The sequence below is a fragment of the Pinus tabuliformis genome, chromosome 1_1 (assembly GCF_031772625.1).
Source record: "Pinus tabuliformis cultivar Carrire ecotype Pingquan chromosome 1_1, CPIR1, whole genome shotgun sequence".
Taxonomy (NCBI): Eukaryota; Viridiplantae; Streptophyta; class Pinopsida; order Pinales; family Pinaceae; genus Pinus; species Pinus tabuliformis.
This window is the reverse complement of record NC_142297.1, coordinates 117,114,789-117,141,655: the sequence shown is the minus strand read 5'-3', so window position 1 is coordinate 117,141,655 and position 26,867 is coordinate 117,114,789.

Sequence of the window (26,867 nt, the reverse complement as noted above, 5' to 3'; positions counted from 1 at the left end):
AGAACTCTTAGTTTTGCCTACTTAACCATCTTCCTATGCATTCAGACCCCTTCCGATCTCATATTTCCCTTCTACGATCAATAAAAGCCTTCCTCCGATCCATCCTGCCCCTCCGACACGATATCGCAGTCGGAAGTCGGAAGTCGGCAGTCACAGTATTCAGCCCCTTATATATCCTCCCCTATGGAAAACCTGCCGGTGCGATTTCGCAAGTCAGCAATCGCAACATCTATGTTCCCCCATTCATGCCCCAGTTCGTTCCTCCGATGTGATATCGCTGTCGCATCCGAAGCGATATCGCATCCTCCCCTCTATCCCACTGCTCCCGTATCGCTTATCGCTTTTCACTATTATATAGCCATCGCTCCTCTCCACCCCCGATATGCAATCGCCAATGCGATATCGGCGATCGCTATGTCGCAAGCCATATGCATATATAAGTCCCCGTCCCCATGTCCCCCGCCGATAGCGATATTGCGATTTGATCGCAGCCGTTGGATCTGCCCTCATTAGATCCAACGGCCCTGATATGTTCTTTGCTACAGTGTCGCTTCCGCCCTCTATTTTCATCAAATCTCCTACTTTAAGTGTTTTTTGCCATTTATAAGGCAAAAAGGCTATTTCTTCATGATTTCTATTCGGCGCCCGCGCGCGCTTCCAGTTCAAGGGAAGCAAGTCATTCTTTACCCATTTTTGATCGCCTCGGCCCAAGTCAGCTCCGGACAGCGAGCTCGGCCCTAGCACAGTTATCTTTTTGCAGATCTTCTGCCAGTTTTTAGTATTTCTTCATTTTTGTTGATATTTAATCGGCCAGCGCCGAAACTCCTCCAAAAGCCCGCAAAAGCACAGTAGCAGTCAAATCTTGCCATAAAGTGGCAGGCAAGGGCGATTTTGCAGCGAAAAGTGTATCAGCAGTGGAGAAAAGGCCCCGATTCAGTATTAAAGAGTATCAGAGTAGCAGCAAAGTGTATCAGTTACAGATTTGCAGTGAAAGACTTAAAGCCGAGGCAGATAAGCAATAAAGGGCCTCTATCCAAGTCAAAGAAATAGTAAAAGCTATTTAAAGCTCACTAAAACAGATTAATGAGCAGTAAAGACACATGAGAGCAGCGCTTCAGAACCCAAGGCACAGTTATGGCAGAACGGCCAGCGCAGAGCTCAAAGGACACCTCAAAGCCTCATTTTTGATGCTGCTGCCTCCAGTGCAGCTCAAATAGATATTTTTTGCATTTATTTCAGTAGAAGTTAGGTTAAACAAAGTTATTTCCTCAGATCTTCCCTGAGATCTGTTTTGTAGATATTTTGCTTATATATACCACCCTGAGCTATGTAATAAGGGTTGGTTGGTTTGGTTGATAAACTCTTTCTAGACTCACGCTGTATATTTTGAGAACTTTTATGAACAAAGATTGTTGGAATGCATTGCCTATGAACTATCTGGTGTGGATTTGATGGCTGAAGAGTAGATTACAAAATTCTAGTGCTTCTACATGGATCAATAAGTCTTTCTCCCCTATTTTCAGTCTGTATGTTTGTAATATCATCTATGTGTCACGATCTAAGTTGCAGGAAGAAAGAATAGCTCAGATGTTGCTTAACTGTGTTCTGTGCTCAATTCCTGTTATTTCTCTATGTTTTCTGCTGAATTAGTTATGAATATGAATACTTTATTGCTCATATTTGCTCTAGTTCCTTCATATATGAATGTTATATAAGAATCCTTGATTGCTCCTATATAATGTTCACTCACCTTCCCTCTGTTAGCATAATGAGAGATACTTAGTTGCCTTTCATTCCCTGACCTCCATTTCACCCTTATTCCAGCTTGAAATTGTTCCTTGTTTAGCTATCATGCTCTGTAGTCCCTCTTTGCCAAAGAAGACACACTCAACAGCCCTTAATCCTTGACTCCATGCCCAATGGTCTGAACTTCTCACACTTTACATGCCAACTCTGTCTGAAACATCATCCATCCATCCAACCAAACTCAAACAAAACCCATGTACATCATAACTAGCCTAAAATCACCCCAAAACAAAGCTAAATTTTAAAGAGAGAACCCTCTCTGATTGCAGGTAGGCTAGGACCTGCAATCCAAAGATTGGTTTGCGGTTACCTCAGCCGTATTCCCTTAGGAGTCAAAGGGAACAACCTGAGTGATAACATCATTAGCGACTCCACTGGGGACAATCTTCAGAAAATTCCAAAAAACAAGTTAGAAGCTGGCTCCAAAGAAGAAATCTCGCTATACCAGGTCAAACCCAGACCCAAATCCCCCAGTTGTTTTTGAAAATCCCAATTTAGTCCCAAAGTTTCTAAGGAAACAAGAGGGAAAAGAGGATATTGCTGATTCAAGTCCTGAAGCAATTCCCCAAAGCTATATTCCAACCCCTGTTAAAGTTTCACTTCACACTGTTCAAACTTCTCCTAGTTCATCATCCACCTCTCAAAGCACCTTTTCTACACCTCCATCCACTACACATATTACTACTATTATCCCAGTTGTTCCAGTCATTCCACTTCTTCCTGCTGTTCCACTTATACCTGTAAATATGGCTAATAGATATGCACCCTTACAGTTACCTGCAAATCCAGAGGCTATGCCTCAGGATTATCAAACTAAAATCACATATTGTGATGGTATTGGCCCTAACACTGCCCTGCAACATACCAAGAAAATGCAGGACTATTTTGAGAATTATGAAATAGATGATGATCATGTAAGAATGAAGATTTTTTTCCAAAGTTTAACAAGAGAAGTAAGACCTTGGTTTAGAGCTCTTCCTGCAAATTCCATAGCTGATCCAGAGGCCCTTTACCAAACATTTCTTAACAGATGGGAGAAGAAGAGGGACCCTCTACACATATTATCTGAATATGACACTATCAAAAGAGGCCCTCAAGAAGCTATCTTACACTATTGTTCTAGGTTCAACAATATTTACAATGCTATTCCACAAAACCTTAGACCTCCACCTGATCTAGCTTTATACAAATTCCCTGATGGTTTTGATTCCGACATGGCATATCAATTGAGGGAAAGAGCCCCTCAAAGCTTAGCAGACATGCAGAATGTAGCTGTTAGTGTGGAGGCAAACCTAATTGCCAAGAGAAACAGAGCAAGAGCTGAGAGAAGAACTACTTTTAAAGAAGAGCCTTCAGCTATTGAACAAAAATTGGATGCAATCAGCAATACCGTGCACATTATTGGAGATAGAATGGGAACTATTGAAAGAAAAACATCATGGGAAGGACAACAAGTTAATACTATCAGAAACCCAAACTTTAGAAAAAACCAAAACCCAAACGTTGGAAGGGTTAGCCCCGACCAAGACATAATACCTCCTTTCCAAGAACTCTACGCTGAAGCATCAACATCTAGTGAGCCAACATAGGACTCTCACATCAACTTAATGGGTTTAAACAGTGAGCAACAAATTTATCTAACCCAAGAAGACCAAGATGATCATGATATCAATCAATTCCAAACCAAGTCCGGAGAATCATTTGACTTTAGAGAAGGCTATGATGCAGCAGTATATGAGGTTCACAAGCAGTACAAATTGAGAACCATAACCATAGATGTACCTGAACCTATCAAACCAAAGGATGCTAAACAGCCTAAGAAAATAAAAGACAAGGTTATCCTCGCAGAGCCCTCTGATAGAACAGACCCAAACCTAAAACAAGTGACTGTGGAAGATGTAACAGATGTACAGGCCTCTAAAAGCCAGCCTTTTGTATCCTCTTCCTCAAAAGAAAATGCAAACAACACTCCTGAAAGCCTTTCCAAAATAGAAATACTTCAAGATAGCACTGATAACCAAGAGAAAATTGCTGAAAGTACAAATGAAAAAGGAAAATCTGCTAGTCACAATACTAAAACCCAATCAGAAAAACCCTTTGATTTAGAGGCAGAAATTGGTAAATTGAAGATATCTATTCCTCTCTCTGAGCTTGCGAAACATGATGTATATAGACAACAAATCAAGAGATCGCTGCAAATGCCAGAGAATAGGGATGACGTTAATGTCTTAGATGATCAACCTGAATTGCTTTTTGGTCTTGAAGTCGATGGTAAATCAGCAAATGGAGCTGTTCTACCCTTTTATGTCAGTTTACACATACATGACAAAGTTTTGTACAATGCAATGTTTGATTCAGGTGCTTCACACAACCTAATGCCCAAAGCTGTAATGGAGAAGCTAAACCTAGATGTCACTAGACCATACAAAGACTTATTTTCATTTGATTCTAGTCAAGTCAAGTGTTTAGGCTTAATCAAAGATTTGTGTGTGTCTTTAGTCCAATACCCGAATAAAACAATCCTAATGGACGTGGTGGTAGCTGATATTCCACCCAAATATGGTATGCTCTTATCAAGATCTTGGGGAGCCAAACTCCAAGGATCTTGGCAATTAGACCTCTCCTATGCCACTATTTCAGTCTTTGGGCAACCAAAGAGATTGTACCGAGAAACACTAATGAAATATGTGGTCAGTAGTGAGGAAAATCCCCAAAACTTTCCTATCTATTCAATCCATTCTGATATGGATTCTTTCATCTTGTTTAATGCTGATACAAGTCCTCCGACTGATGATAACCCTTTGGCTTTAGAGCAAGAAATAGGCATAAATGAATAATCAGTTGCCCAAAGCCTTGAAACTGTTAAAATAACTGATGCAACCAGCACACAAGGAAAACTACCTGAAACAGAAAACTCAAATCTGCCCACTCCAAAAATGATCATAACTCTCAATACTAGTCAGGACCAAGAAATCTTATGGTATTTAGAGTTTGATGGCTCGGTAAATAAACTAGGAGCAGGGGCAGGAGTGTGGATCCACAATAGGAAAACCAACCATGCTGAGGGTCATGCCTATAGATTAAATTTCAAATGTACCAACAATATGGCAGAGTATGAAGCCCTCCTTTTAGGCCTCAAACTGATCAAATCTCTAGGAGCAACAAAGATCTCAATTCTGGGAGATTCAGATCTGATAATACAGCAAATGAAAGGCAATTTTGTCACTAATGATAATAGGCTGAGAGCTTATAGGAAGGCAGCCACTGAAATACTCAATACCTTCACAGAATCCCAACTTACCAAAATTTCAAGAAGCCATAACATGCATGCGCATAGCCTAGCAACTTTTGCTAGCACTTGCAAGTTGCCCTTTCAGCCCAATCACCATTTTACGGCCGAAATAAAAAACAGGCCTGCAATCCCAAACAATGTCAAAGACTAGAAAGTCTTTGAAAATGATGCATAGATCAATAATTTCCTCACTTTACAAGAAGAATTTTCAAACCTAAACATTGATACAGATGCCATGGATGACCTACAACAGCAAATGAGCCAAAATGAGCAGACTATAACAGCTGAAGCAGCAAATCAAATGCTGCGCCCAACCATTTTTTATGACAAGAACATAGAAGAACTCAAACAAATGAATTTGGATGAAATAGCTGAAGCAGAGGCTGAAGTTATTGAACTGAAAGACAATTTTCTGCCCACAGGCCTGACTCCCTTAGAAGATATTTTTGATTCAAACGATGTCCCCAAAAAGCCAAAGATGCAACCCTTAAATGCTGCAATTGAAGACTGCAATATTGGGACAGCTGAAAAGCCCAAAATGATAAAACTGTCCAAGTCTTTGCCTCCTGATCAAAAGCCAAAATATGTTGATCTGTTTAAAGAGTTCCAAGATGTTTTTGCTTGGAGTTATGAGGACCTCAAATCCTATGATACTTCAGTCATTCAACATACTATTCCTTTGAAACCAAATGAAAAGCCTTTCAAACAGAAACTAAGGAGAATCAATCCTGTGCTTCTCCCCTTGATTGAGAAAGAAGTGAAGAGAATGTTTGAAGCTGGAATTATAGCACCAATTAGATTCTCAGAATGGGTATCCAACTTAGTGCCCACAAGGAAGAAAACATGTGAGATTAGATTATGTGTTGATCTAAGAAATTTGAACCAAGTCTCCCTTAAAGACCACTACCCATTGCCCAAGATGGACCATATTTTACAAAGGGTAGTGGGGTCTTCCAGAATTTCACTGTTAGATGGCTTCTCAGGATTCAATCAGATCTTAGTTCACCCAGATGATCAAGACAAAACAACCTTTACAACACCGTGGGGAACCTTTAAATATGTAAAAATGTCTTTCGGACTAAAAAATGCAGGGGCCACTTTTCAGAGAGCCATGGATATAACCTTTGCCAAATAAATCCATGATTTCTTAGTAGTCTACCTTGATGACCTTACCCCATTCTCAAAATTTGATCAAGAACATTTAAAACATCTGAGACAAGTATTCCTTACTTGTAGGAAATATGGCATATCTTTAAATCCTAAGAAATCTCTCTTCGGCCTAGAGGAAGGCAAATTGCTAGGCCATATCATTTCAAAAGATGGCATTAGGATTGATCCAGACCGAATTCAAGCCATTCTTCAAGTCCCTTATCCAAGAAACATCAAAGAACTACAAGGTTTTCTAGGAAAGAACAATTTCTTAAGAAGATTTATCCCAAACTTGGCCGAGCTGATAAGATTGTTAAAAAATATGCTCAAGAAAGATTCCAAAGTTAAATGGTCTCTAGAAGCCAAACAAGCCTTTGAGGGTAGCAAGATAGCCTTAACGCAAACACCAGTCCTCACAAGTCCCAAATTTGACAAAGATTTCATCATTTTTTCCTTTGCTTCTCAACACACCATTGCTGCTGTCCTATTACAGAAAGATGACCAGGGAAATGAAATACCCATTGCTTTCTTTAGCCGAGCCCTTAGAGATGCCCCCTTAAAGTACCAAATCATGGAGAAACAAGCATATGCTCTTGTTAAGGCCATTAAAGATTTCAGAGTTTACATTTTATACTCCCATGTCATAGCATATGTACCAAATGCTGTTGTAAAAGACATCCTAACTCAAGAGGGAATAGAGGGCAAAAGAGGCAAATGGATTGCTAATATCCTAGAGTATGACATTGAGATAAGGCCCACTAAACTGATAAAAGGACAAGGTTTAGCCAAACTGATGTCCGAAACCAATTTTCAAGCCCTAGACATAAATGAACTGGACAACGAACAGGAGTTGGCGACTCCACAGATCAGTCAAGCCTTCTTGCAATCACCTTGGTATGCTGATATTTGTTTTATATTGTAAAACCTGCATGCTCCTCCAGGGTTGTCCAAAACCAAAAAGAGATTTTTAAAGATGAAAGCATCAAAGTTTTGTGTCTTAGATAGTGCCCTGTTTTGGAAAAATCATGAAGGAATATTGCTTAATTGTCTAACTTTGAATGAAACTGACAATGTTATGAAAGAATTTCATGCAGGGGACTGTGGAGGGCACTTATATTGGAAGTCTACTGCTGATAAGATATTAAGGGCTGGTTACTATTGGCCCTCCCTGTTTGTCGATGTGAAAAAATTTGTTGTTTCATGCCATAAGTGCCAGATCTTTGAAGGCAAAAGAAAGTTGCTGCCCTTACCCCTTAAGCCCATTTCAACTGAAAAACCATTCCAGCAATGGGGTTTAGACTTCATTGGTGAGATACACCCATCCTCTTCTGGCCAGCACAAATGGATTTTAACTGCTACAGATTACTTTACCAAGTGGATTGAGGCCATCCCATGTAGGCAAGCCAATGACTCAACCATCATCCAATTCCTAGAATCCAACATTCTGTCCAGATTTGGCTGTCCTGAAAAAATCATTACAGACAACGCTGCTGCCTTTAAATCCAAGAAAATGATCAGTTTCTGCCACAAATACCACATTACCTTAGGTCATTCCACAACATATTACCCTCAAGGTAATGGCCTAGCCGAGTCATCCAACAAAAGCCTAATCAATATCATCAAGAAAGTCTTAGAGGAGAACAAAAAGAATTGGCACAAGAAGCTCACAAATGCACTATGGGCTGATAGATTGACTACCAAGAGATCCATTGGAACAAGCCCATACGAGTTAGTCTATGGAATGGAGGCAAGATTCCCTTCATATTTGGGAATCCCTGTTATCAAGCTGCTACAAGAGATTCAAGTTGAGCCTAATGAGATACAAAGAAGGATCAATCAAACCATTCATTTACAGAAAACAAGAGAGCAAGTGTATCACAGAACGCAGATTTTGCAAGAGAAGCTGAAAGTTTGATAGAAGGACCAAGGCTGAAGACTTCTTTATAGGCAACAAAGTATTAAGATGGGATTCAAGAAGAGAGGACAAAGGAAAGCATGGCAAATTCGATTTCCTGTGGAAAGGGCCATATGTTATTCAAGCTGTGCAAGGCAACAATACATATTTTCTGAAGAGTTTGGATAACACAGCTGAAGAAGGCGGTCAATGGCCGAATGATCAAGCACTATCATGACCCCTTTTGATGTACATAATGCAGCTGTATATTATTTTTGTACATTATTATTTGTATTTTCAGCATGTCTATTTACAGCAGTCCGATAAGGGAATAACGCAGCAAATTTTGAAGAAGGATCAAAGCAAATGCACCATTTCATCTCTGTTTTGAATTTATCTCAAAAAGAAGTGCTCAGGCAGATTTGAATATGTTTATAAGCACTCAAAAAGGCAAGAAGCAGAGCTGTAATTTTTTTGCAAATCAGCTCAAAGTAATACTGCATAACAGCTTACAAGAATTCAGTCAAAAGCATCAAAGAAGAAGGAAATTTTCAGTTTACAACAACAGTTGTGTTAGCTACCTATACCAATAGGTTTCATATTTCATGATTGGCAAAGAAAGTTCCAAATATGCTCTGCTTTGGCGATGCAAAGATCCCATATTTTCAAGAGAAGGCAATATGTGTACATAGCTTGATGTTGACTGAATTTTGGATGGATGGTCCAACAGCCTAATCTGGATCATGCCATGTTTTAATTTCTTGTTGTAGAATAGAGAAAGAAGTTTGTCCAAACTGTTTAATCTTGGCAGACCAGTAGTTAGGTAGAGAATTAAGGTTCCCAACTGCTTAATCTGGGGCCTTGGAAGCAATAAGGCTAGCCTTAGATAGAAAATCAAAAGAAAAAGCCAAAGGAAAAGAAAAGGCACATGAGGGTCTGCAAGTCTAAGTGCACCCTCCTTGGAGTAACAAAAAATGCTAGGCAATAGAGTGGGTAGGTAGATGGGGTCGCAGAAGCATGATTTATGACTGTTCATTGGCTTAACCAAAGGAAAAACATGGTGCCAGTGCAGGTCTCTTATTCAGCAGTTTTTGCAGCAACTCAATGAAGCATGTCTAACTTCCAGATTATCCCCCATCACACTCATCACTAACATCCCTATACCAGCTATGTTCATGAAAGAAAGTCAATGGTCTTATGTTGGTTCTTGTTTCTTTAAAAGCCACATTTCTTGTGTAAAATTCTTTTCATTTTGATCTACTTCCTAAACTAAGTTGATTCCATATAAAACTTAGTGTTTTCCCTCCTCATCCACCTCTTCTACTCATATTAACTCCTAATTTCCTATTATTTAACTCCCTATACTCCATCTCCCCTATTATTAGGTTAATCCTATATAAAAACCCCAAAATATCTATGTATCCCCTTCCCCGAGCATTATAGCTCTATGATTGGTTTTAAATGGTTTAAGCGCTAAACATTAGAGCGCGACCCAAAGTGCACCGATAAATTAATCCTGGGATTAATCCAAGATCTGCTTGGATTAATAGCCTAAACTCGGTTTTGTAAATAAACCTATGCATAATCCATTTTACCCGTAACACAGTTAAAAACCCACTTTTCTAATGTTCCGCCGGGCGCATATTTCACAAATAATATTATTTTATTGCCCTGCCCGCTGCCGTATTGTCCTGCCATCTTATTGACCCATCGACCGTCGGATCTGGGCTTTCCCATTCGACGGCCCATATCCATATTGGGTCGGCCCCGATGACCGAACGTTATCTCCTGAGAAATTGTCAGAGGGTGACGTCAGACCTTTGCCACACGTCGCTCCCAAATTTGCTCGGGCCACCCTCTGACAATACCGCGACCGTATCCAGAGCGGTCCGAGCAAACCACTTACCGCTTGTTGTTTACCACTTATCACGTCACGTCCTCGTCACCGCTACCACGTGCCCACGTCATGCCACTCAGCGCCGCATCAGCGCCCGGCCCGCCACTGTTCTGACCTGTCTGCCACCTCACCAGTCCCCGTGGACCACTCACAGGCCGCCATGTCACCCGATGACGTCATGCTGACCCTGACCCCACCTGATGACGTCATGCTGACATCATCCAAAAAAGTGCCAATGACCCAAAAAGTCCATATTTTCGCCAAAAACGTGTCTATTGTCACTTTTGCTAAAACAAAAACTGCTCTGCTCTGCATGCGAATTACGACCATTATCCGCCAACCTACAAAAATCAAACCAAAGGACCCTGGGCGCTTTCATTCTGTCAGCTCTTGCTACCATTGCCGAAAACTCACCAGGTATTTATCCAAGTTCTCTTCCGTGCCTGGTTTTTTCTACAAATTCACCCAAAAACATTGACAAAGAGAGTAAAAAGCACTGTAACTACCAGCAAATCCCCGGTGACCAGTGTTTATTTTCAGTTGTTGGGTCCAAATTCATCTGCAGAACCCACATTTAGCCAAGTTTTCCTAATTTCACAGTCAGTTCGCGCATTCGTGAACTTAAGACCCGTGCTGCACTAATTCACCGTGAAGACAGTTTTACTAGTCCTGGCATTTGCTCTATCAATTCTCTTTACAGTATTTCAATTGTTTTCACTACAATTTACCCAGTTTTTTCCTTGCAAATTGCCTCACTCTTGCAAAATACCCCTCTGTGTTGCTCTGTCCAGTAACACTAGTTCAAGTACAAATCAGAGTCCCAATTAGCCATGGAAACACCAGTAGCATTAAATGTCCCACCTCTGAATGCCCCACGGAGAGAGTTACAATGGAAAGCCCTGGGTGATAAAGATTATCAAATGATAGAGACATTCTCAATGAATTCCAAATTTAACATTCATATTCTAAATGAGTTAAAGGCTCAACACCTCAGTGGAGCTGATATTTTAGGGATTTGGGACTCCAATTTGCCCATTTACAACCTCCCTCAAGTCAATGTCCTTCCAGACTTGATCCATAGATGCTGTGAGAACTATGATCCATGTCAAAGAGCTGTCCTCAGTACCTCAGGCGCATTCTTGTTCCATATCACCCCTGAGGCCATAAATCAAATGCTGAACTTTCATTCTGCAAGACCATTGACTCCTCTCTCCATGATGGACTTATTAAAGAAGGGGGGCAAGCTGTCCAGTGCCCAGGTCATCAAGATTAATCAGTTATTTGTTCAGCCAAGCTCTGAAGCTGTGAGAACGCCTCCTATTGCAAATCCATATCTCAATGACTTGGGCAAAATGCTGGTGGATTTGATCAGCTATGTCCTGGGGTACAAGGGAATTGAGGATGTTGATGACACCATTATGGCCATGTTGTCCATATTTTCTCCTGGAAAGCCTCCTGCTGTGCACTATGACTATGCTGAATACATTGCCAATAAGATTCATGAGCAACTGATGAATCTAGAGAGGGAGAAGGTGTTTAGATACACCTCATACATCTATCATTCGTTCTTATTTTATCAACCTGATAGTTTCCCTATTCCTCTCAAGAAACTTGATGCCCAGGGAAATCCAAGGTCTGTAGTATTTTGGACTTCAGTTTTTCATCACACCTCCTGTTCACCATACACATACTGTGAATTCATAGACCTCTTCATTCATCCAGCTATGACCTTGTTATTTGGTGTCCCTCCTCCAAGATTAACTGATGAGATGCAAAGAATACTCCATCTCTCGAAGACCTACAACATTGGTGATTGGTACTTTTACCAACACCATACAGTAATCAGAATATATGGCTGTGAGTTGAACCCTTATAGGCTGCCAAGATATGTCCCTATGAGACTATTTGCCTTGGAGTATTTCAGACAGTTTGGAAATGCAGACCAGGTCCATTTCCATAGTAAAAACAAGAAAGTGCAACTTAAAGTCAGGAACCAGCTAGGCCCTTTTTTTACAACATAAGGGAGGAAGGATGGAAGGAAGCAGATGGCATGCTACAGGCCCTCCAGTTGCAAACTAGTTTCCGTTGGGTACCTTATGACCCTAACCATTTCATTTCTCTCAGGAGGGTAAAATATAGATTGGGTAGCTATAACCACATCAGTTTGCCTCATATTGAGAAATATGCCAATTTATTAAGTTGGAAAGAGGGCACTCTAGAAGAGGCAATTACTAGAGAGAAAATGCTGCAAAGAGAGGCAAAGAATATTGAGAACGAGGCTGACTTGGAAACTTGTGGACAGGTTTCCTCTTCCTATCAAAGGCAACTTGGAGCAGCTACCTCATCTTCTACAGCACATCAGCAAGCAGCCAAAGCTACTTATCAGGCTCCCAGCAAAGGTAAAGAGAAGCAGATGGAGCAAGAAAAGCCACCTCATGCAGAAGTACAGCAGAAAGAACAACAACAAGAGGAACAACAAAAACAAGAGCAGCCAGTGCAGCAAGAACAAACAGCTGCGGCCCCAATATCCATTGGGCAACAGGCTCAAGAAACTGTGCCTCCTAGGCAGGAAACGACAGTGGAGGCCTCGGTCCTCCAAACTCCACAAAATGAAGAAAGAAACCGGAAGAGGGATAGAGAGCAGGAGACTCCCCTCACCACATCCACAGCTCAAGGGGAGAAAAGACAGAGACTAAATCCCCTTTCAGAAGAAGAAATGCCTATGGGACAATCTTTGGGCATGGGCCCACCAAGTATGGAGGCATCTGCAAGTTCCTTTCAGCAGGAACAAGAAAGAATAGTTGGAGGAGAAGTCATCTCCTCAAGCCAGCAAAGGAGAGCTAAAACAGGCATCAAACAACAATTTATTGATATCAAAAAGAGGAATGAGCCACTTAGGATCCAGCTCTACAACCACTTGCTCAAAATGGCCCCTACAAACCAGCAGAGGCTTATGTCAGCTTATGACATAGCAGAGGGGAAAATGACCATGAGTCATTTCATGCCAACCATGCTGCAGCCACAGTCAGCTGCAGACTATATAAGGACCAACCTTGAGGTCCTTGCAAAAGACATCCACCCTATGGATCAAATAGAACTTCACAAGCAAACGGGTGAGATGGTGTATTCAACACTTGCAGATAAAACTTTCTTGGCACATAGGTTGGAAAATAGCCTAAACAATACAGCTGCCCAACTTGAGTTGGAGAAAGCATCCTCTCAGGCAAAAGACAACCGGATCAAAGCATTGGAGGATATCATTATAGAGCTTGGGCATGATCCCAAGGACACCAAAGCTATACAAGCGCTGTTGAAAATAAGAGATGCAGATATGGCAGCGTTAAGAAAAATGATTAAGATCCTAGCAACTCTTCACCCTCAAACAGAAGAGGTTGCCCAGCTAAGACATGACCAAGATGCAGCAGCCATGCTGATATCATTATACAAGCAACTGATCCAGACAGAAGAGAAATTGGGAGAGACACAGACTGCATTGCAGGCAACCCTACAACAGAAGGAAGGAGGACAAACATCTCAGCCCCCTCCACAAATAATCAACCTTGAGGAACCCCCTCAAACTACTGCTCCTCCTACAGAGCAGACAGCTCAAACAGCGCCATCTACATCAGCACCAGCACCAACATCAGAGCAGGCTCCAAGCCTCGACATGCAGAAATTAAAGAATGAGATCCAGGCCCTAGAAGCCCAAATGGCAGAGCTAAATGAAGCCAAGGAGAATTTAGCTAAGCTGAATGAAAAATATGACAAATCTAAGCAAAGTATAGCTGAAAAAGGAAGAGAAGTGAAGGCTCTCAAGGAGAAGATAAAGGAGCTAGAGAAAGAGCTCACCCTTGACAAAGTGGTGGCTGAGGTCAAGACAGTTTTATGGGCCAACATTGGCCAATCAATAACGGATCAATGGCAGTATATAGAGACTATTCATGAGCAAATGGAGCTCATAGGCAAAGCACACAAGGAAATCCAAAGAGCAAGGGCATCTCTAGGCAATATGCCTGAGATAGCCAACAGAATGATCAACGTTCTCAATAACCGTACAGGTCCTCAGCTGGCAGCAATAGGAATTCCCAATAGAACTGAAACCATCCTGCTGATAAAGAGGATCCTTACATTGAGAAGCCTGGTACAAACATTGGATAGAAGAAGCCAGGACATGCAAACAGAAGTAAACAAATTCATGGATAAGTTTGCAGCATTACAAAGCAGAGGCCTTCCTGGCTTACTGAACAGCGCAGGGAGGCTACTATCACATGAGAACTATGCAAAAAGGGTCAATACATTTGCCACCAATCAGATCACTGTAAGACCAAGTACCTCAGAAGAAACAGGGCCATCATCTGGGCAAAGTCTCTATGACAGAGTAGAGAACTTATTTTTCATTATGAATGAGATCAAACATTTGTTTGAAGTGCCTCCAAACTTCTACAAATATACAGAGACAGATGAGACCTTAGATGCAATTTTGAGACATCAATTGCCCACACAGGAATGGTGGACCAGAATGATACAGTTGATACTGTAAACAAGAGCCTTTCATCAAGTTTTTTCATCAAAAAACATAAGTCATCATGTCCAGGAAAATTTGATGCATTCAGTATGTCTGGAGAAGAATGGACTGAGCCAACTCAGCAAACCAATTCGGCCACTAAAGCAACACTGACAGTTATAGATGACAGGGCCGAGAAAGCTACAGCATGAGAAAGCCATAAAGACACATCATTCAGCATTAATACAGAACGCTCAACCGGCTCAGTGGCCTCCAAAGGTCAAAAAGACTTCTGACAGAATTAAAGAGTATTCATTTTGTATTTACAGCAGCAATAACTTCCTTATCTGCTATTCTGTAAAGTTGGTGAACGTATTTATTTATCAAGTGACTCAGCGGTTCAGATATTTTTGTATAACCGATTGTATATATTCCCCCTCGCATAATCTTGCAGGGGTTGTTGATTTTCTCTTGAAGACATCCTATGTTGTAAATGTTCAGAGTTTAATACAAAGAGCTGATGGAATTTCGAAAGTTTTGGGTTGTTTGATGCGTTATGGTGTGTTTGCCGAATGTTACAGGATCCCTGCTTATTTCATGACACAATAAGTTTTCTTTAACCTTTTCATTATGTGTTTCATTCCTTCATAACCCATTCATGTTCTATGTTCTGCAGTTTGATAGCAAAGAAAAAGAATAGTTTCAGGTTTTATTCATGGAATACCCTGAACTCAATCTATGCTGTTATGGATGTTTTCCTTAGTTATAGTTATGATAGTGTAATTCTTAATTGCTGCACCTTCAGACTATAATTTTCACAGGGATCATTGTTTAGGAATTCAAGCCTGCTCCTGTGCAATATATCTCATTCTCACACCACCAGTTTAGTGGAAAACTCTTAATTGCCTTCCACTGGCTAATCATATTTCATCACCACAATTTTAAGTTTGTTCCATGGAATATTTAAATGGCCCTGCAGTTTAGACAATCCCACTCAACACCTCAAACAACCTACAGCCATAGACTCCATTGCCCAATGGACTAAAACTGTCTGAAGATCTCATTTTAGGTACTGAAAGACATCATTCAACCAAAATTTCAAACCAAACCTTCACCTCATATCTAGCCTAAGATTCTTAAGAACAAAGTTAAACAGTCAAAGAGAGAGCCCTCTCTGATTACAGGTTGGCTAGAACCTGTGATCCAAAGCTTGGTTAGTGGTTACCCCGGCCGTATTCCCTTGGGAGTCAAAGGGAACAACCTGGGTGTTAACATAATTGGCGACTCCGCTGGGGATGAGCATATTTTTCAACAGTTGTCTGTCTTTAGACAGTGGTTCCAAAAGCTTGAGCAGTCCCTTGAAATAGTTCTAAAAATATCCTCAAAAAATACCAAAAAGAAGTTCAGAAGCTGGCTCCTAAAAGGAAAACTAGGCACACCAGGTCAAATCCTGACCCAAATCCTCCTCCTGTTTTTGATAACCCTAATTTGATTCCTAAGACCTTTAGGAACCAAAAGGAACCAGAGCAATCTCCTGAATCTAGCCCTGAGGCAGTTCAGCATAGTTTTATTCCCACCCCTTCTAAGCCAACTGTTCACTTCCATACAACTCATTCCTCCCCCTCTTCATCATCCACTTCACAAAACATATTGTCCACAACCAACACACAAACTGTTGTTGTTGTCCCTGTTATTCCAGTTGTTCCACTTATCCCGCCAAATATGGCTAATCGTTATGCACCCCTCCAGCTGCCTAACAATCCTGGGGCCATGCCTCAGGATTACCAAGGCAAAATCACCTACTTTGATGGAACCAGTACGTACACTGCCTTACAGCATACTAAGAAAATGCAAGATTACTTCGAAAACTATGAGATAGATGATGATGATGTAAGGATGAAAATCTTTGTCCAAAGTCTAACAGGTGAAGTGAGAACCTGGTTCAGGGCACTGGCTGCCCATTCTATAGCTGATTCGGGTGCCCTTTATCAGTCCTTCCTCAACAGATGGGAAAAGAAAAAGGACCCTCTGCACATTCTATCTGAATATGATACCATAAAAAGAGGTCCACAAGAAACTGTCTTGGACTATTGCACCAGATTTAACACCATTTACAATGCCATTCCCCAAAATCTTAGACCCCCACCTGATTTAGCATTAATTAAGTTCCCTGATGGGTTTGATGCTGATATGGAATATCAATTAAGAGAAAGAGCCCCTGCAACTTTGGTAGACATGCAAGACATAGCAGTAAGTGTAGAGGCAAATTTGATTGCCAAGAGAAATAGGGCAAGGACTGAAAGAAGAACTACTTTTAAGGAAGAACCCTCAGCATTTGAGCAGAAGTTAGATGCAATTATCAAAGGTATGGATAGACTTGGGGACAGAGTGGAAACCATAGAAAGAAAGTCATCATGGGAAGGACAAACAAGCAATATAAGAAACCAAAACTTTAGAAAAAATCAAAATCCCAATGTTGGAAGAATTGATCCTGACCAACATGTCAGACCCCCTTTCCAAGAGAATTATGCTGAGGCTTCCACATCTACTGAACCCAATGAGGAACCTCACATTAATCTAATGGGTTTGGACAGTGGGAATCAAGTTTTTTTAACACAAGAAGATCATAAGGATGATGATATCAAGCAGTTCCAAACCAAATCAGGTGAGTCATTTGATTTCAAACAAGGCTATGATACAGCTGTTTTTGAAGTTCATAAGCAATATAAATTGAGGAGTAGAACAATAAATGTGACACAGCCTGACAAAACAAAGGACACCCCACAGCCTAAGAAAGCCATTGTCACAGAGCCAATTGACAAAACTGATTCTATCACAAATGAAGTAATAGTTGAAGAAATAACTGAAGCATCTCCCTCAAATCAACAACCAGTGGATGCAACACCCTTGCAGCATAATCCAAGTAATATTTCTCAAAAGATGAGTAAAATGGACAAGCCTCAAGATCAAAAGGAGAATCAGGAGGAAGGCACTAAGGATTCCATTGAAAGGGAAAGGGTTGTTAACCAAAACACTAAGACCCAATCTGAAAGACCTTTTGACTTAGAAGCTGAAATTGGAAAATTTAAGATAGCCATTCCTCTCTCAGAGTTGGCCAAACATGACATCTATAAACAACAAATCAAGAGATCCCTTCAACTTACTCATAACAAAGATGATGTCAATGTATTGGATGACACTCCAGAACTACTTTTTGGCCCAGAGGTTGATGGAAAGACAGCAGTTACAGGAATCTTACCTTTTTATGTCAGCCTACATGTTCATGATAAGATATTACACAATGCAATGTTTGACTCAGGTGCCTCTCACAACCTGATGCCCAAATCAGTCATGGAAAGATTAAATCTAGATATTACAAAACCATATAAGGACCTATTCTCATTTGACTCCAGCCAAGTTAAGTGTTTAGGCCTGATAAAGGATCTCTCTGTGTCACTTGTCCAATACCCCAATAAGACAATCCTGATGGATGTTGTAGTTGCTGATATCCCACCTAAGTATGGAATGCTGTTATCAAGATCATGGGGGGCTAAACTTCAAGGTTCCCTGCAGTTAGACATGTCATATGCCACCATCTCTGTCTTTGGGCAACCAAAGAGACTATACAGAGAAACACTCATGAAATACATGGTCAACAGTGAAGAAAAACCTCAAAACTTTCCCATATATGTTGTTCATTCTGACATAGATTCCTATATTCTCTTCAATGATAATACAGGTCCTACAAATGATGATGAAACCAAGACACTCAAACAAGATCAGGATATAAATGAACAAACTACTGCTCTAGAAATAATGGTTGAGCAATCAATAAACAAAACTGTTCAAGAAGAAAAGCCTAGTGGAAGCCAAGATCTCAAGTTGTTGATGCCAAGTCCCATACTAGTTGACAATTCTTCCCTTGTCCGAGAAGCCCTCTGGTTCCTTGAATTTGATGGGTCAGTCAACAAATTAGGGGCAGGAGCTGGAGTGTGGATTCATAATGAACTAAGCAATCATGCAGAGGGCCGAGCCTATAGGCTAAACTTCAGGTGCACCAACAATATGGCAGAATATGAAGCTCTTTTACTAGGCCTCAAACTAGTAAAATCCTTACAAGCCACAAAAGTTTCAATCCTAGGAGACTCAGACCTAATTATCCAACAAGTAAAGGGAAATTTTGTCACCAATGATAAAAGATTGAGATCTTATAGGTCTGCTGCTGCTGAAATACTAAATTCCTTCACTGAATTTCAAATCACCAAAATTTCTAGAACCCATAATCTTCATGCTCATAGTTTGGCCACATTTGCAAGCACATGTAAACTACCTTTTGAACCTAGCCATTGTTTTACAGCCGAGATAAAACACAGACCTTCTGTCCCAAACAATGTTAAAGACTGGCAAGTGTTTGAGGATGATACACAAATAAATAATTTCTTAACTTTGCAGCAAGAATTTTCAGGACTAAACATTGATACAGAGGCTGCAAGTGAGTTACAAACACTGAATGAATAGGACCAAATAGCAATATCACCCAAGACAGCTAACCAAATGCTACATCCAACAATTTTTAACAAAGACGACATACAAGAAATTAAACAAATCAGTTGTGAGGAAGTAGCTGATGCTGAAGCTGAAGTCATACAATTGAAAGACAATTTTCTTCCAACAGGCCTAACTCCATTGGAGGACATTTTTGACTCAAATGATGTCCCTAGAAAACCAAAAATGCAGCCCCTTAATGCTGCCATTGAGGAATGCAACATTGGAACTATTGAGAAGCCCAAGATAATAAAATTGTCTGCATCCTTACCTCCTGATCAGAAGCCTAAATACATTGACCTCTTCAAAGAGTTTCAAGATGTCTTTGCATGGAGTTATGAGGATTTAAAATCCTATGACACCTCTGTTATCCAACACACAATCCCTCTCAAGCCTAATCAAAAGCCATTCAAGCAAAAATTGAGAAGGATCAATCCTATGCTTCTCCCTTCAATTGAGAAAGAGGTACAAAAAATGTTTAAAGCTGGTATCATAGCACCAATCAGGTTTTCAGACTGGATTTCAAATTTGGTGCCCACAAGAAAGAAAACTGGTGAGATCAGACTTTGTGTTGATCTAAGGAATTTAAACCAAGTATCCCTCAAGGATAATTATCCCTTACCTAAGATGGATCACATTCTCCAAAGAGTGGTAGGGGCTTCAAGGATCTCATTACTTGATGGATTCTCAGGCTTTAATCAGATCCTAGTACACCCTGATGATCAAGACAAAACCGCATTCACAACCCCATGGGGAACTTTCAAATATGTAAAAATGCCTTTTGGATTGAAAAATGCAGGGGCTACATTTCAAAGAGCAATGGATATTGCTTTTGCCAAAGAGATTCATGACTTCCTTGTTATTTATTTAGATGACCTCACACCTTTCTCAAAATCTGACCAAGAACACTTGAAGCACTTGAGACAGATATTCTTAACATGTAGGAAATACGGAATTTCCTTGAATCCCAAGAAGTCTCTATTTGGTTTGGAAGAAGGTAAGCTGTTAGGTCATATCATTTCAAAGGATGGCATTAGAATTGACCCAGACAGGATACAAGCCATCTTACAAATGCCCCACCCAAGAAACATTAAAGAATTACAAGCCTTCTTGGGAAAGATTAACTTCTTAAGGAGGTTTATCCCAAACTTAGCCGAATTGATCAGATTACTAAATAACATGCTAAAGAAGGATTCAAAAGTGAAATGGACAGTAGAAGCAAATCAAGCCTTTGAAGGTATAAAATTGGCCCTTACCCAAACTCCAGTCTTAACAAATCCTCAATTTGATAGAGAATTTATCATTTTCTCTTTTGCCTCCCAGCATACCATTGCTGCTGTCTTATTACAGAAAGATGACCAAGGAAATGAAAAACCCATTGCTTTCTTTAGTAGAGCTCTTAGAGATGCACCTCTGAAATATCAGATCATGGAGAAGCAAGCTTATGCTTTGGTCAAGGCCATTAAAGACTTTAGGATTTACATCCTGTACTCCCATGTTATAGCTTATGTGCCAAGTCCCATTGTGAAAGACATACTCACTCAAGAAAACTTAGAGGGCAGAAGAGGAAAATGGATTGCCAACATCTTGGAATTTGATATTGAAATAAAACCTACAAAACTGATAAAAGGGCAAGGTTTGGCCAAATTAATGACAGAAGCAAACTTCCAAGCCTTAGACATTAACCAACTGGACAATGAACCGGAGCTGGCGACTCCAAAGATCAATGTAGCCTTTGAACAATCCCCTTGGTATGCTGATATCTGTTATGTGTTACAAAACCTGTGTGCTCCCCCAGGATTGTCCAGAACTAAATGTAGATTCCTAAAAATGAAAGCTTCAAGATTTTGTGTCATGGATGGCAATTTGCTTTGGAAAAACCATGAGGGTATATTGTTAAACTGCTTGATTGAGAATGAGACTAACAATGTCATGAGAATTTCATGCAGGTGATTGTGGTGGACACTTGTATTGGAAGTCCACTGTGGATAAGATATTGAGGGCTGGTTACTATTGGCCCACTATTTTCTCTGATGTCAAAAAATTTACTACTTCATGTCATAAATGCCAAGTGTTTGAGGGAAAGAGAAAGTTACTGCCACTTCCTTTGAGGCCTATTGCAACAGAGAGACCTTTTCAACAATGGGGCTTGGATTTCATTGGGGAAATTCATCCCTCATCTTCAAGCCAACATAGATGGATTCTAACAGCCACAGACTACTTTACTAAATGGATTGAAGCTGTTCCATGTAGACAAGCAAATGATTCCACTATCATTCAGTTCATTGAGACCAATATTCTTTCTAGGTTTGGTTGTCCTGACAAGGTCATAACAGACAATGCTGCTGCTTTCAGATCTAAGAAGATGGTGAACTTCTGCCACAAATTCCACATTACCTTGGGCCATTCTACTGCATACTATCCCCAAGGAAATGGCCTAGCTGAATCATCAAATAAAAGCCTTGTAAACATCATAAAGAAGGTGTTGGAAGAAAATAAGAAGAATTGGCATAAGAAGCTTGTCAATGCCTTATGGGCAGATAGACTAACAACCAAGAGATCTATTGGGGTCAGCCCATATGAGTTAGTCTATGGATTAGAAGCCAAATTTCCTTCATCACTAGGGATCCCTGTCATGAAACTTCTTCAAGAAAGTCAAGCTGAGCCCAATGACATGCAAAGAAGGATCAATCAAATAATATGTTTGCAGCAAACTAGAGACCAAGTTTATAGCAGAGTTCAAGTTTTACAAGAAATGTTAAAGAAGGCTTTTGATAGAAGGACTAAGGCTGAAGATTTCTTCATTGGTGACAAAGTGCTCAAGTGGGATTCAAGAAGGGAAGATAAAGGAAAACATGGAAAATTTGATTCCCTTTGGAGAGGACCATTTGTTATTCAGGCAGTGCAAGGAAACAATACTTACTTTCTTAAAAGTCTTGATGAAGCTGATCTGGATGAAGGTCCTGTGAATGGCAGGATGTTAAAGCACTATTTTGACTACTATCCATGTCTGTAACTTAATTCTCCCTTGTACATACTCAGGTGTATATACTACTTTCTGTTAACATGTAGAAAATGCAGCTTCCCAAGTTTTGTAAGTTATCAGCAAAAGGCAAATAAGTTCAGAGATCTACCAAGATGGGAAGAGCACAATTTTGAGATTTCAAAGAGGAATACTCCAAGTTTTGGTAAAAGAAGTCAAGGGCCAAGGCATTCTGACCTGCTGTTCTTGGTCTTTCAAATGGAAAAACCATCCCCATGTGGAGCCACTGTTAGCTACCTATACCAATAGGTTTCATATTTCATGATTGGCAAAGAAAGTTCCAAATATGCTCTACTTTGGCGATGCAAAGATCCCATATTTTCAAGAGAAGGCAATATGTGTACATAGCTTGATGTTGACTGAATTTTGGATGGATGGTCCAACAGCCTAATCTGGATCATGCCATGTTTTAATTTCTTGTTGTAGAATAGAGAAAGAAGTCTGTCCAAACTGTTTAATCTTGGCATACCAGTAGTTAGGTAGAGAATTAAGGTTCCCAACTGCTTAATCTGGGGCCTTGGAAGCAATAAGGCTAGCCTTAGATAGAAAATCAAAAGAAAAAGCCAAAGGAAAAGAAAAGGCACATGAGGGTCTGCAAGTCTAAGTGCACCCTCCTTGGAGTAACAAAAAATGCTAGGCAATAGAGTGGGTAGGTAGATGGGGTCGCAGAAGCATGATTTATGACTGTTCATTGGCTTAACCAAAGGAAAAACATGGTGCCAGTGCAGGTCTCTTATTCAGCAGTTTTTGCAGCAACTCAATGAAGCATGTCTAACTTCCAGATTATCCCCCATCACACTCATCACTAACATCCCTATACCAGCTATGTTCATGGAAGAAAGTCAATGGTCTTATGTTGGTTCTTGTTTCTTTAAAAGCCACATTTCTTGTGTAAAATTCTTTTCATTTTGATCTACTTCCTAAACTAAGTTGATTCCATATAAAACTTAGTGTTTTCCCTCCTCATCCACCTCTTCTACTCATATTAACTCCTAATTTCCTATTATTTAACTCCCTATACTCCATCTCCCCTATTATTAGGTTAATCCTATATAAAAACCCCAAAATATCTATGTATCCCCTTCCCCGAGCATTATAGCTCTATGATTGGTTTTAAATGGTTTAAGCGCTAAACATTAGAGCGCGACCCAAAGTGCGCCGATAAATTAATCCTGGGATTAATCCAAGATCTTCTTGGATTAATAGCCTAAACTCGGTTTTGTAAATAAACCTGTGCATAATCCATTTTACCCGTAACACAGTTAAAAACCCACTTTTCTAATGTTCCGCCGGGCGCATATTTCACAAATAATATTATTTTATTGCCCCACCCGCTGTTGTATTGTCCTGCCATCTTATTGACCCGTCGACCGTCGAATCTGGGCTTTCCCATCCGACGGTCCATATCCATATCGGGTCGGCCCTGATGACCGAACGTTACCTCCCGAGAAATTGTCAGAGGGTGACGTCAGGCCTTTGCCACACGTCGCTCCCAAATTTGCTCGGGCCACCCTCTGACAATACCGCGACCGTATCCAGAGCGGTCCGAGAAAACCACTTACCGCTTGTTGTTTACCGCTTATCACGTCACGTCCTCGTCACCGCTACCACGTGCCCACGTCATGCCACTCAGCGCCGCATCAGCGCCCGGCCCGCCACTGCTCCGACCTGTCCGCCACCTCACCAGTCCCCGTGGACCACTCACAGGCCGCCACGTCACCCGATGACGTCATGTTGACCCTGACCCCACCTGATGACATCATGCTGACATCATCCAAAAAAGCGCCAATGACCCAAAAAGTCCATATTTTCGCCAAAAACGCGTCTTTTGTCACTTTTGCTAAAACAAAAACTTCTCTGCTCTGCATGCGAATTACAACCATTATCCGCCAACCTGCAAAAATCAAACCAAAGGACCCTGGGCGCTTTCAGTCTGTCAGCTCTTGCTACCATTGCCCAAAACTCACCAGGTATTTATCCAAGTTCTCTTCCGTGCCTAGTTTTTTCTACAAATTCACCCAAAAACATTGACAAAGAGAGTAAAAAGCACTGTAACTACCAGCAAATCGCCGGTGACCAGTGTTTATTTTTAGTTTTTGGGTCCAAATTCATCTGCAGAATCCGCATTTAGCCAAGTTTTCCTAAATTCACAGTCAATTCGCGCATTCGTGAACTTAAGACCCGTGCTGCACTAATTCACCGTGAAGACAGTTTTACTAGTCCTGGCATTTGCTCTATCAATACTCTTTACAATATTTCAATTGTTTTCACTACAATTTACCCAGTTTTTTCCTTGCAAATTGCCTCACTCTTGCAAAATACCCCTCTGTGTTGCTCTGTCCAGTAACACTAGTTCAAGTACAAATCAGAGTCCTAATTAGCCATGGAAACACCAGTAGCATTAAATGTCCCACCTCTGAATGCCCCACAGAGAGAGTTAGAATGGAAGGCCCTGGGTGATAAAGATTATCAGATGATAGAGACATTCTCAATGAATTCCAAATTTAACATTCATATGCTAAATGAGTTAAAGGCTCAACACCTCAGTGGAGCTGATATTTTAGGGATTTGGGACTCCAATTTGCCCATTTACAACCTCCCTCAAGTCAATGTCCTTCCAGACTTGATCCATAGATGCTGTGAGAACTATGATCCATGTCAAAGAGCTGTCCTCAGTACCTCAGGCGCAGTCTTGTTCCATATCACCCCTGAGGCCATAAATCAAATGCTGAACTTTCATTCTGCAAGACCATTGACTCCTCTCTCCATGATGGACTTATTAAAGAAGGGGGGCAAGTTGTCCAGTGCCCAGGTCATCAAGATTAATCAGTTATTTGTTCAGCCAAGCTCTGAAGCTATGAAAACGCCTCCTATTGCAAATCCATATCTCAATGACTTGGGCAAAATGCTGGTGGATTTGATCAGCTATGTCCTGGGGTACAAGGGAATTGAGGATGTTGATGACACCATTATGGCCATGCTGTCCATATTTTCTCCTGGAAAGCCTCGTGCTGCGCACTATGACTATGCTGAATACATTGCCCATAAGATTCATGATCAACTGATGAATCTAGAGAGGGAGAAGGTGTTTAGATACACCTCATACATCTATCATTTGTTCTTATTTTATCAATCTGACAGTTTCCCTATTCCTCTCAAGAAACCTGATGCCCAGGGAAATCCAAGGTCTGTAGTATTTTGGACTTCAGTTTTTCATCACACCTCCTGTTCACCATACACATACTATGAATTCATAGACCTCTTCATTCATCCAGCTATGACCTTGTTATTTGGTGTCCCTCCTCCAAGATTAACTTATGAGATGCAAAGAATACTCCATCTCTCGAAGACCTACAGCATTGGTGATTGGTACTTTTACCAACACCATACAGTAATCAGAATATATGGCTGTGAGTTGAACCCTTATAGGCTGCCAAGATATGTCCCTATGAGACTATTTGCCTTGGAGTATTTCAGACAGTTTGGAAATGCAGACCAGGTCCATTTCCATAGTAAAAACAAGAAAGTGCAACTTAAAGTCAGGAACCAGCTAGGCCCTTTTCTTTACAACATAAGGGAGGAAGGATGGAAGGAAGTAGATGGCATGCTACAGGCCCTCCAGTTGCAAACTAGTTTCCGTTGGGTACCTTATGACCCTAACCATTTCATTTCTCTCAGGAGGGTAAAATATAGATTGGGTAGCTATGACCACATCAGTTTGCCTCATATTGAGAAATATGCCAATTTATTAAGTTGGAAAGAGGGCACTCTAGAAGAGGCAATTACTAGAGAGAAAATGCTACAAAGAGAGGCAAAGAATATTGAGAAAGAGGCTGACTTGGAAACTTGTGGACAGGTTTCCTCTTCCTATCAAAGGCAACTTGGAGCAGCTGCCTCATCTTCTACAGCACATCAGCAAGCAGCCAAAGCTACTTATCAGGCTCCCAGCAAAGGTAAAGAGAAGCAGATGGAGCAAGAAAAGCCACCTCATGCAGAAGTACAGCAGAAAGAACAACAACAAGAGAAACAGCAAAAACAAGAGCAGCCAGTGCAGCAAGAACAAACAGCTGAGGCCCCAATATCCACTAGGCAACAGGCTCAAGAAACTATGCCTCCTAGGCAGGAAACGACAGTGGAGGCCTCGGTCCTCCAAACTCCACAAAATGAAGAAAGAAACTGGAAGAGGGATAGAGAGCAGGAGACTCCCCTCACCACATCCACAACTCAAGGGGAGAAAAGACAGAGACTAAATCCCCTTTCAGAAGAAGAAATGCCTATGGGACAATCTTTGGGCATGGGCCCACCAAGTATGGAGGCATCTGCAAGTTCCTTTCAGCAGGAACAAGAAAGAACAATTGGAGGAGAAGTCAGCTCCTCAAGCCAGCAAAGGAGAGCTAAAACAGGCATCAAACAACAATTTATTGATATCAAAAAGAGGAATGAGCCACTTAGGATCCAGCTCTACAACCACTTGCTCAAAATGGCCCCTACAAACCAGCAGAGGCTTATGTCAGCTTATGACATAGCAGAGGGGAAAATGACCATGAGTCATTTCATGCCAACCATGTTGCAGCCACAGTCAGCTGCAGACTATATAAGGACCAACCTTGAGGTCCTTGCAAAAGACATCCACCCTATGGATCAAATAGAACTTCACAAGCAAACAGGTGAGATGGTGTATTCAACACTTGCAGATAAAACTTTCTTGGCACATAGGTTGGAAAATAGCCTAAACAA